This window comes from Condylura cristata, unplaced genomic scaffold, assembly GCF_000260355.1.
Source record: "Condylura cristata isolate star-nosed mole 26May11 unplaced genomic scaffold, ConCri1.0 scaffold00001, whole genome shotgun sequence".
Lineage (NCBI taxonomy): Eukaryota > Metazoa > Chordata > Mammalia > Eulipotyphla > Talpidae > Condylura > Condylura cristata.
Window position 1 is genome coordinate 6,641,079 of NW_004567102.1, and position 13,136 is coordinate 6,654,214.

Sequence of the window (13,136 nt, forward strand, 5' to 3'; positions counted from 1 at the left end):
TGAAGGAGCTGCCACGTTCTGACTCAGGAATAAGATTCTTGAACACCATACTCATGAGCAGACCATGGTGAAGGGCTCAGGTTTGTGTCTAACTTCAACTTCCTGTATCATGATGGCCACTGCAGGCCACTCCTTAATTCTGAGCCTGGCTCAAGTTTTCTGAAACCCAGAGTGAGAATGGGCAGAGCCTTTGGAGCAGGCAAGGGACATTCCTGCCTAGAACTCATCTTCTCTGCAGGCTTTCAGGCCAGGAGCCACACAGGTGTATCCTTGGACTCTCTTGGGGAGAGCTGAATTCACAAAGCAACTTTGAATGAACCTAGAATGGTTTTCATGCTACTTTTGAAATCCTTGGCTCCTTTTCCATGGCTCTATCCAGCTACCTCTACTTATCTTTGAAGGCCTGCTGATTGCTAACACCTTAGGAAGATTTCCTGGGGCTCAGGCAGAACCCAGCCTTTTCCCATGATGTCCTTGTCAATGCATCTATAACCTGCACAGCTCAGAAGACACTATTAATTCATATGACATCTTTCTGGGAAATATGAGGAGGTAGATGTGAGATTTTTTGGTGACTGCCTAGTGTCTTGTTCAATGTCTGTCATTTAGAAAGGGCTCAGCATATATCTCTGCTAGATGAATCAGGTCAACCAGCAATGATAAGGGCCTTGTTCTGATTGCCACATGGACACTGTCCAGGAATAGAGGAGTTTGATTTAGGCCAGGGCTCTGAAGATGCATCTGGGTGGATCACAACCCACATCCTTTTCTGTAAAAAAAACTCACCGAGTCCCATCACCCTCCTCAGGGTGAGAAACTGGAGTGGCCCATCTGACACCAATTTAATGATTACTGTTGATAAAAATAGCAGCATGAAGAATGTCTGAATGGTGAGGCATATAAAAACACCCCACCCTTTTCCAATCAGGAGCAAATGGGCACAGCTCAGTGCTTTCTCCACATCTGCCCTGCACACTCCAGAATCGGGTGGGCCTGGGAACAGGCTGTGTTGTGATGCATGAGAGACATTAATCAAGGGGGCATTTTTTATTCAGCTGAGCCCATCAGGAGCCACGGGACCAGGCCATACTTCTCAGTCCAGTGCTGTGCCTGATTTTAAGAATGTATGCTTTGTACTGTGTGATAAACTAACAGCAGGGGTAGAGGTAATGAGTATCTGTGCAAGAGAGCTGGTGAAGAAAGCAGCTCCATACAGACCACACTAGGGACTGCCTGTGGGTTCTCCAAGCTGCCTCCTGAACAGGAGGTGATGAGAAGTCTCCCACCAACCAGTAGTGGCTGTGGTAGTGTGTGGGTGATGGGGAAAGCTGTTAACAAAGCTGCAGTGAAGAAAAAGAAGGTTCATGGCCTTTTCTTTCCAGGCTCTCCTTTTTTTTTTTTAGAACTGAGCAATCAGCCCTGGAGGAACTTACACTCAGCTGAAAACCCTGCAGTGTGGACCTAGGTAGTGGGAGCAGAAAGGGCTGTGGTATGCAGAGGAGCCAGCCCAGGGAGGTAGTTTGGGGCCATTTTGTAGAGAATCTTGAGTCCTTCTAAGATATTTGGGGCCAACAGTTCTCATTATCCACTAAACCTTTGATCTGGAAACATTCTGAATAATGAAATAGCATGTGCCAGGTGGAAGAAGATGCCAGGTGGAGGGGGCAGAGGTAGGGTGAGAATTAAAGGACAGCTTGATAAATATGTGTGGTTCAGGCACCCATTATAATGACCTTTGAGGTAACTAAAAATTGAATGTCTTACACACTCCATGCTAGACACTGTGTCTAGGGATTTCTTACGTATTATTTCTATTAAAATTCTCCATGATGCCATCTGCTTATATAACAGATGAAGAAACTGAGGCTCAGTGAAAGAAGGGGCTATAAAGGGGGAAACATTGCCCCATTTTAAGTGGAAGTCAGTTCTTGTAGATCTGTTTTTGTTTTTTTTTTTTCCAGGCAAAGCGTGCCTGATAAAGAGAACAGGGGTGGGCCACAAAGTGACCTGGTGCTGGTGGGTTTGCCACAAAAATCATACTAGTGCCTCATGGTCCAGAATTGTACATTTTCCTTATAATTCAAGTAAGAGAACTACAGATTTTTGTTTACTATTTGCCTAGTTTACTTAGTATGTTGATATGTTCTGTTATCAGTTCTAGAATAGAAGCTCCATAAAGGCAGGGATTTTTGTCGATTTTGCTTGCTGTGGGATATATTTTTTAAAAGATTTATTTATTTATGCATACAGAACTGGGGTACAGGCCAGAGGTGCAGGAATGGTGAGGGGCTTCACCAGAGACAGAGTAGGGAGCAGAACAGGCTGACTGATGAAGTACACTACTGAGAGTGTTAAAGGGAAGGATGTCCTAAAGGAACTCTGCAGTCTTATGGACTCCAACCCCTACTCCAGCTTTCTGGTCACTACTCCCTTATTCCAGTGATTGGAAATTACAACTCCCAGCAGTACCAGGGAGAGAACTGCGAGGACCCAAGGGCAGAGCTAGCAGGAATTCTGGGACATTTGGGGGATAAATAGGGTGTGATTGCATCTTGCACTCTCTCACAGTCTCTTGCTTGGGAAATGGCTCTCCTGACCGCGTGACTTGGTGTGTTCAGTCAGCCTAGCCGTAAGGTGTACCAGTGACTTTGTATCCCGCTCTCTTTCCCTGGGTTGTTTCCTACTCCTTTCCCCTTTTGTAAATAAACCCGCTATTGACCCTTTTGTGTGCACCTGCAGTATAACCGAATTGTGAGCATGTGGGTGAGGCCCCACAGACAGGCGGCCCAGTCCACTTTGGGCTTCCCTGTAACAAGAGTAGCAGCGGGCAGGTCAGGAGATGTCTGCCACACCATGGGGGTCACCTTTGGGGCTGGGGATTGAACTCATGCTGAAGTGGCTTTAGCTTCTTAGTGCTGTGCTTTAACCCGCTGTGCCACCATGGAGGGCCCACTGTATGATTTTTAGCACCAGCATAGAACCTGGATCATAGGAGGAGCTTAATGAAATGTGTTTTGGATGGAAGGATGGGTGGAAGGATGGATAGATGAGTGACTGTTTCAGATGCTTAATGTTTCTCCTTTTAGACCAGCTTTTTGTGCTGCGAGGGGAAGTGAAGCTTGTTTCCATCACTGCCCTCCCTCTACCACCAAGCCCCTGAGTGGCGAAGAGTTTAGAAATTCAATACCATTTTCTCTCCATGTTACTATGCTTCACAGCTCACCATTAGACACAAACTCCTAAAAGCTTTCATAATATGCAAATAACCTGAAAAGCATCAGTATTTGAGGAGTAGCAAAGAAAAATACCCTGCCTTTTTAAAGACTATTAGCTAACAGGTCCTACAAAGATGAGTTATAAGATGGCGCTCAGACCGGTGCTAGAATTGAGGATCTGAGCTTGAAAGCGACGACATGATGACAAAAAAGATAAACTGTGTCTTCTTCCCAACTTTGTTTAGTCTGTCTGACACAGCATCTTATCAAAGCTTAGGTCTTTAGGAGTTCTGACTTGCCAGGCCCATTTTTAGCTCTGAGTTTCTTTGTTTTTTAGTGAATTTTAATCATAAGTCCCAGATAATATGGATGACTCAGAGGGGGCTGCTGGCTGGCTGAGTTACAGAACTGTTTAAAACATAAAGGAAAGCAAATAATATCTCACAGGGCAGCATATAATTTCAAACAAAACAAAGCAATAAATAAAAAATACCCTAAAGGAGAGACATTTCTTAGTGTCAGTGTTCAAAACAAGACATTGCCATTGTTGTTGTGAAGTGAATGGAAAATGTTTGCACACTATAAAGGTGCATCTTGAAAGGCATTTTGGCTCCTAATAAAGAACACCGGGTAGGAATGGCAGTCATCAAGTGCTCTCAAAATTAGCCTTGGAGCTGGATTTCTGAACATGTTATGCATCCAAAGTTTTCTGAAGCCTCTTTTTTACCCCACCCTGAAATTTGGTTCATTTTGCTGAAGAATACAAATCTGTCCCTTTGGAATCCCTGCCCACCCCAGCACAGGCCCCATGGAAACCAAACAGAGAAGGGAAATAGCGGAAGCAAGAGTGTCTGCTCCTGCCTTTGGGCCTGCTGTCTGGCTTCCTTTTTTCTGGGGCACGGGGGCCAGAACCCACTTTCCTGGCTGTCCCAGACAACCTACTGCTGCTGAAGCAATTGCTTCAAAGTAGAATGATGAAGAGTTGTGTTATTCATGCTGAAAAATGACTTCTCAGTCAGAGCTAAAAACACAGTGACCTTAGGAGAGACAGTTTATCATGTGGTGCCTCAGTTTTCATGACAGCAGAAGAGGAAAAAAGACCAACAGGGAATGAGGAAATATGAGAGGGGAGGTGGATTCCCAGGGGTGAGGGAGCCTGGAACTCAGGGGCTGAAAGCATGAGGAGACTTGGAGCTGGTGGGGGATACTCAGGACTGAGGCTGGAAGCAAGCTGGATGTGAGAGGCTGATGACAAGGTGCATTGGCAGCTGAAGTTTTTTAAAATTAAATTTATTTAGAAATATTTTACACCATTGTTGCCCCCCCCTTCAGGTGTAGACCCCAAAGAATTTCCTCCCCCAGTTTACCGGTGCACCATCACCACAGTCCCCTGTGCGCCTCCGCGCCTCACTCCTTCCTTCCGATTCCTCTCCTTCCTCCTCCCCCGCAGGACATCTCTGATGTATAATTGTGTGTTAGTTTTTGTTTTGTTGTGTTGTGTTTTCTATTGTTAATATTTTTTTTCCTTTGATGGGTTTTGAAGGAGGTGGTGTTGAGCTAGTGGGATGAGTTATACCTACAACAGGTAGCGCATGAGACTCCAAACAAGAATGGAAGTGATAGGCAGGAGTAGAATGTGTTTCTGTGTGGTATTTGACATTACTCTGAATAAGTCACTGAAATGTCTCAGTAAATGTAGACTTAGGTGAAAGACAAAAATAGCCACAGATAAATAATTAGAAGAGAATTCATCCTTTAATGTGCCAGGTTAGAATGAATGGGTCAAGGGCAGGGAGAGGAATGAAGCATTTAGATGAAAGAGGAAGGAATAATTTCTCAGGGGAGCATGGAGCATAAAGGTCAGGAGAGATAAGCAAAGAAGAGGAAAGTACTTCAACACTCTTGGGTATGATGCCTGGGCAAGGATGGCCCAAGGTGATGAAGGAGAAATGAGTGCCAGAGCCAGAAACTCTGACAAGTCCACAGCTTGTCACAAGTGTCTATTGGTGCTGGACTGAATAAATTCATGAGGTGGAGGTCCTGAGGGAGCTTATATATGGACATCTCCCAGAACTATTAGAAGGGACAGCTCCATAGTCACTCTCCTCTCTCTACTGTGGGGAGGACACTGTCATATAGGTAGACAGCAATGGCCATATGCATCCCCGTGTCCCCACACTCCTTCCTCACCCCCATGGAAGACATTGCTCACCAATTACAGCATGCCTGTAATGATCGTTCCCAAGTTTTCAGCACAGCTCTTCAGGCAACATGTCCCAGCCAGTCTCTGGCATAAAGCTCTTACTTTAATAGATGGCTCCCAGATTACTAGCCAATTAAGTGACAGCTGCCATCTAAGAGTTCCTACTGTTACTTTCATAAGTTCCATGCCTTCAGGGCCAAATACCTGTCTAGTTCCACCATCCTAGGAGCTGATATACAGGTGATTCCCTCCCCCCCCCCCCGGGGAGCTGTGTCCTGCCTTACAGAGTCTGAATCACTGAGAGCAGAAGCCAGAGTGTCCCTGTCCATGTTTCCCTACCACTAGGTTGATGGTAGTCACTAGAGGAGGCAATGCCATGTGCCCTGGCTCCGTTTACTTTTAGGGCCGGGAGCAGCTCAGCTACAATTTGAGGGGTTGCTAGGCGGGTGCAATAGGGAATGGAATCTGAGGATGAGGGGAAGACAAAACCACGGCCAAAGTGACTGCAGATGTGAAGTCCAAAGATCGCTGACGGCTGACCAGGGCACTTGCCCAGCCTACTTCCTGCTTTTGACTGACAACTTCTGGAATGACGGGGTCCCACCGAGGCCTTAGGGTTAAAAGCCTGTGTTCAAACCAGATGATGATACCACCTGGCCCGCAGTCTAGATTAGGAGTTGCCCTGAGTTTCCTAAATTGCCACAAGAAAGATGCCCAAGAGGAACCTTTAATTAGTAGATTCTTAGGGCTGTCTTGGACCAGGCTGAAGCATGGCAGGCTTGGCAGAGCATGAGGGAGTGGAATGAAGGGAAAATCTGAAGTGGAAAGCCACAGAAACCTTAGGAGACCCACCCATTGGTGGCACCACAGCTAAATAAATCAGATGGGCTCCTGACTCCTGGTGCCAGAAGTCACACATCCCATCGCAAGCCTCACCAGTCCAGGGGCTCAGATCACGTGGGCTGAGTGGAATTGAAGAGCAGTGTTCAAAGTAAGTTGTGTTTGCCTTTTGTCTAGGTAACAACTTTCATCCTGCTGCTGCAGCTGTGCCCTGGCCTTCAGCCTCAGCAGGTGAAGAAAACCTGGTGCCCACCAAGTGGGCAAGCCTGGAGCCTCTGTAAGACTGTAGTTACCCATTTTTGGCAGTAACAGAAGAACTTTAAATAATGGTTCCAAAGATCACCTTCAGGAAAACCTTCATTTTTCCTAACCCAGCACCTCAGGGCTTTATATTGTATATTCAGGACAAAATGCCCATTTGGCTGCTGGGAGAAACCCGTGGACAGACGTAGGCATGGAGCTTGGAGATCAGCCTGGACCAGGTTGGCATTTTTGCGTTTTGGAGCTAACTCAGGAATCCGGAGGCCAGAATTGTTTCCATTAAATAAGACAGTGTGCTGTGGGTCCTGCTGCCAGGCTAAACTGGATCGATGGAGCCTTTTCCATCAATTTCAGTTTATAGATATGGCAGTCCTACAAGTGTCACGGTATCTGATTTCGTGTGCATAATCTGAATCAACCCTGGAAATTTGGGTGAAAGAACACATGTGTCCTTTCTGAATGCATCCATGGTTGACTGGGCAGCCCACTAAACACAAAGGCAGCTTTCCTTTTTGGGTTAGAAAGAAGCTCCAAATTCTGTGGAACATGAAATACACAGGATTCCCGGAGCTGAGATGGCGTGGTTACCTCTGAAAACGCTGGTGGAGACGGTTCTGTTGACTGTCTTCCACCCTCGTGAGCTCACTTTTCACATCAGCTAGTGCTTTGGGGGTAGTGGCAAAAGCACTTTTCACTTGCCCCATTGTCTGAAAAAAATGAGACAGGTGGTCCATCTATGCCTAGATGAGGGATGAGTTTTGCTGTAGTCTCAAATTTATGTTGACACATTTCATTAGCGTTACATCCTAGCCTAGTCACAAAAATGCCCCTTCCCTGAAAGGCACGTAGATTTAAACACAACTCCATCTCCCTGGCTTGGAAGTAAGCACAAGACAAAGTGGGGTTTGGATGTACAGTGTTTATTTGGGGGAGGTGTCAAAGGGAGGGAAATTATTTTTGGTATGCTTTCAATGCAATAGGCACTACTACTTCCATATTTCAAAAATATTGACTCACAAATTTTAACTCAATCTTTGCAGCTCTACTGGTGATGTGGGAGCTAATGCTCACTGAGAATTTTGTATGAGCTAGATGACAAAGACCTTCCATTTAATCCTAATATTAACCTGTGAGCTGGGTCATATTGAGCCTATTCTACAGGTAAGGCATTGAGGTTTAAGGAGTTTAAACTCAACCCCAAGACAAGTTAGTAAAGTGGCAAGGTTGCAGCTTAATCCTAAATTAGTCTGACACCCTTTCCATGAGTGAAGTAATTAGCCACATAGAAACGATCCTATAAATACCTGCAAGACACAATAGTCAGATTTGTGGGGTCAGGAGGCCAGAAATGATAAAGAAAAAAGGACAATTCCTTAGGGTTGTGAGTTGGGGTGTGGACTGAAACCTGAGCATGCCTATGGCAATTCAGGAGAGCTGCAGGCTTCATGATGTGGGAAACTGGTGGCCGAGAGGAGCTGTTCCCTTGGGAACCTGGAGGAGGGTTCTGGTAGAGGACAATGGTAATGGCAGAGTGGCTGACTGATTGTGAAGCCTTGAGTTTCTGATGTCAAGAATTTATTGGTTAGTGAACTCTGTCTTGTACAGCCAAGTAATTCTCTTTCTCTGACCCAGTGGGACTTGCCCGAGGAAGAGTTTGTGCGATAAAACAGTTTATGTACTTAAAATGGTTGTTATGGCCTGATGTGGCCGGGAGTGGTGGTGGTGGGGTAGACTACAGAGAAAGGCAGAGTCCACGTTCTTGGAGGATGGTCTTTGGCTGAGAATAATCTCCCACCCTTAAATGAGGGACAGTCAGGAGAAGAGGTGAAAAGGCCCACGTGGCCATTGCTCCCCTGACTTTGTATCCTGACTGCTTTTCCACTGGAAAGCAATTCACTGTTGAAACTTTTATTCACTTGGGCAGTGTAGGAAAAGGATATGATCAGATGGCAGAGTGATGTTGAATGAACATTCTTCTTAAGGCCTATGGTGAAGGAACTGAGTTACAGGAAGTTGAGGGAAGAGGATTCAGTGCCTTACTTTGCACAGGAACATAAAATTAAAGCCACAGTGGGGGAAGATTGCAATGTGTGAAGAGCCTGGCAGAGACTGACTGACTGAAAGGACATTGGGTTAACTTTGGCTGTGGGAGAATTTGGGCTAATTGACCTCAAGACTCAGAGGCAACAGTTTTAGTTAGTCCTCTACATGCCCAGAACATTCCCAGGCAGAGGGACACTGGCGTTTTCCACAGGTTTGTCTCTTTTCCTCAAATGACCAAAAAATATCTGAAGACTAGAGTACGGCATTGGGCTACTCTTCTGTTCTCATGCAGGGGTTGGAGAAAGAAATAGGAAGATGTGGGTTTGTGTTCTGGTTTCACTAGCTAAGTAGGGTCTGCCATTTAAGCTATGCTAAGTCTCAAAATCCTCAAGTATTAAATGCAGCTGACAGGAACTCCTGTCTCTTAATGGTGTTGTGAAGGGTTACTAAGATAACATGCACACTTCCATTTCAGAGCTACTGGACATCTTACCTGACCATCTTCCCCAGCCCTCAGACTATGAACTGTGGGTTTAAAAGTGGGTGACTTTGCCTTATGTCTTTGTAGCTTCAGTTTCCAGCTCAGTGCCTGGAACACAGTAGATACTCCAAACAAGATTTGTTGACGGGATGAATGAATAAAGATCAGATGTCTCTAGTTAACTTGTTTTTCTTAAAAGCATTATTTGTTCAACTGCACATATATCTCTACTGCATATTTCTGTGTATATATTTTTTATAATGAAACTAAAGAGAATATGACAGCTATGAATCATTTATTAGAAGTCTCTGACAGAATAAATAAATATGGAATATACTATAAAAAGTGGAAGTGTAAAAATGAATTATTATTATCATTATAAGTAATAATGAGTCATCTAAAAATCTGCCCACAGCGAGCTGTTTAGAATATGAAAACTGCTTTAACACAGTTGGAGAATTCCTAAGGTAGGTGTGAATTATAGGTTAGCCAGTAGGCTAACCCCACTGCTTCTGTGTTCTTTGCTCCTTGAACACACCAACCAGACTCATTCCACAGTAACAAACTCATTTCATTGAAAAAAATAAATACAAAGAAGAGGGCCTTCCTCCTCTTCCCAACACCATGTCTATTGGTGGACTCAGCAGCAGTCCAGACTTGCAGTCCAGTTACAATGGAATAAGCCACCATCTTAGCAAAGACCACCTGGGCTGGGCTTCCCAAACTCCTGTCCTGGCCTCTTTTATTCCAACTCTCTTGCCTGAGCAATTCCCTCCTCCTTCATTTCCATACCTTAGCATAAAACCATACCTTAAAATCAACATTAAATTGGATACAGAGATGGGTTAATTTTGAATTTCTAGGTGTAAAATAGAAGATTAGAAATTTATATTCAATGGTTTTGATTTCAGTACAGGAAAATGACAAAATCTATTTATAGTCTTGGAGGCTTAAGGACATTTAGATACTTAGGAAAGAAAATAATACAGCATAAATATCCTTTATCATTCCATTAACTTTCCAGTTATCTTTCTATTTTTTTCTGATCACTTTTCATAGACAATGCCTCATTGTAATAGTCTGTATTGATCACTTCTAGCTCCTCACCTCCCATTCTCATCAGTCCAACCCAAGGGAGTTTCAGTTGTCTTCATGACAACTGTCCTTCTATCATCCCCAGTAATCTCATACTGCTAAAATCAGTAGTCCGTTTTCTGTTCATTCATTCTATTCTGTTAGTTGACTTCACAGTAAATGGTAAACCAGTAACATCACCAACTATTCCCCATGCTCCACCTTTGACCTCAGTTGCTTGCAGTAGCGAGGGTACATGTGGCTGGAACTCAGTGGGAGGTGTGCACTGAAAGCACTGAAGAATGGCAGTGTATTCCTTATCCTCTCTTTCCTCTCACTGGCAATTGGTATCATCCAAGAGATGCAGTTTGGGATCCCCAGCCTAGGTGGCCTTTGTTAACATAGTGGCTTATTCCATTGTGACCAGAAAGAAAGCCTGGACAGCCTGATGATTGTGGACCAAAGCTGTTACCCACATTGTTCATGCAGTGTGAACAGAAAGAAATGTTGTTATATAAGTTCTAGAGATTCATTTTGATTGCCAGAGCATAACCCAGTCTTTGCAGCCAAAGGGCAGAGGTGTTTGGCATGTGACCCATCTCTCCAGCCTGAAGTGCTTTCTTTCTTGGCCTCCTGTGACATTGCTGTCTCTTGACTTTTCCTACCTTCCTGGCTTCTGTTAACTTCCAGATCTTGTAGTTGAGTAAGTCTCAGACCTAGCACTCTTCTCTTTCAGTAGGTGATTTAATTTAGCTTTGTGGCTTTCATATATATTATATACCAATGGCTATAAAATTTGTATCTTTAGCTTTGACTTTTGCATTGAGAATCAGATTGGGTCATCTCACAGCCACCAGGCACCTCAAATTTAACATGGACCAAACAGAGCCCTTCATTTCATACGCCATTCTAAACTCAACCCCAAGCCATCTCACCTTAATGTTTTCCTATCACCCCTAGTGCTTCCCTATCTGTAAATGGTCCCACTTGCTCAAGCAGAAATGTGCTAGGACAGTTGCATGATTCTTCAGTTCCCACATCAGTTCTACCAATTGGCTCTGTTAGTCTTTCACCTCTATGCTTCTATGTCTCATTTTTATCTAAGTCACCACCATTTCTCATCTGGACTGCCTCCTAATGGCTTAGCCTGCTTCCATCTTACCCAAATTCTTCATAGAGCAACTGAGTGATTCGATAAGAACACAAACATATCACTCTTAAGCTTTAAATTACCCCCCCCCACTTCCCACCCTAGCCTCCCATTGTCCATCAACAAACCCCAACCTCCTGGCCGGGCAGGCCTCATATCTATTTCCTGCCTACAGCCGTACCCTATCCAGATCATTTTTGCTTCTTAGCTCACAGGCCTTCTTCCAGTTTCTCAAATATGTTCATTGTGTTCGTGCTTCTGGGTCTTTACACTGCTGATTATTCCTCTGTCTGGACTGTTCTTTCCCTGAATCTTTATAAATATCAATTCATTATTCATTTGTCAGCTTACATGTCACACCTTTGGCTCTCCAACCCAGCTCCAATAGTTTCCTATCATATTTTTCTGTTTTATATCTTCCCCAGTATTTGTCACCACCTGAAACTACATTTACATATATGTCATGTAGTATGAAAACTCTGCAATGATACACCTTATTCTCTTCATTGACAGTGTTGGAAAAGGGAGGCAGAAAAGGAGGAGGGCTAGTGATGGATCACAGTCCTGTGGGAAATGGGTCACTGTACTAGGTAAGGGTACCCCAGACTGCTCTCTATGCAAGAATCCTGACTCTCAGGTTTGAGCAAACTTTACTCCTTGTTCTTGCAACTAGAAAAATGGCCCCCTTTCCCTAGGGAACTTGCCTGATTCAACATCCACAGGCCATGATTAACCTTATCTCTTCACTCTTCTGTTCTCGTTCATGCAATTTTAAATTTTGTTGTTGTTTTTATTTTTGGTATATTAAATCTAGAGACTAGTTATAAAGGGAGCCAAGCTAAATTCCACATATAAATGGCAAAGGAACTTGGAAGAAGAGTCCTCTTTTTTTTTTTTTTTCCTGGCAAGAACTTCAACTTCTGTACAGAGAAACAAGAATCTTTGGGTATATCTATCATTGTTTCAGAATGCCATAGGGTCACTCAAGTTAATATCTGTGTCTGGTTTTTGTACATCTTCAACAGAGAAGTAGTTTATCATCATGAATCACTTATATTGTCATTTAAGAAGACTTCTGAGCAATTTTCATTCACAGATACATTATCATATAGGAATTTAGAGAGGATATAGTTGGCATAGAAGGCAAAGCCTAAAGATTTAACCCCTCATATCTTTGCCTGCTAAAGTGAGAACATGTAAACAGTACTATGCTACTTTAACTAATTATTAAAGTATAGATTGTCCATTGCAGACCATTTTGAAAAACAAATAATTGTGTAAAGATGCAGAAATAGTCATTTACAATCCTTCTATCTTCCTTCTAGTTTTTCCTATTTTTCAAAAGTTCATAGTTAAGATGATAATTCACATATTGCATTTTTGCTGTCTGTTTACTTGACTGAATATTATCTCATAACATTTCTTCTAAGTCACTAAGTTCTTCAAACATCTTACTTTTCATGTTTTGTGATATTTTGTCATTATAGTCCATTACCTACTATTCAACTTTCCCATTATTTTATATAATGTTATGTCTATAGATCTGCATTGAGTACCTTGGTGTATAAATTTTATTCCACATTTAAGTAATTAATTAGCTAGCTAATTAATTAATGTAAGTATTTAGTGAACACCCAATATATCCCAGATGCTGTTCTTAGAAATGATAATCAAAGGCCTATCTTTTTGGAGTGCTGACACTACTAAGGGTGCCAGACAAAAGCAGTGGATAAATATGTGCTATTAATTAGTTCTATGAAGAGCAATAATGCAAAATAAGGGGATAGAGATTTAAATTTTGAGGGAAACTATTTGCCTTTGGGGAATTAGAGGAAGGTCTGTCTGAGGAAGTAACATTCTGGATTATTT

General features: G+C 43.2%; 1 protein-coding gene across 1 annotated transcript in view; it reads right to left on the bottom strand.

Annotated features, from left to right (window-relative positions):
- KIF6 (kinesin family member 6) overlaps nucleotides 1-13,136 on the bottom strand; it is a 378,140-nt gene that overhangs the window by 97,874 nt on the left and 267,130 nt on the right. The gene's annotated exons all lie outside the window — the stretch shown is intronic.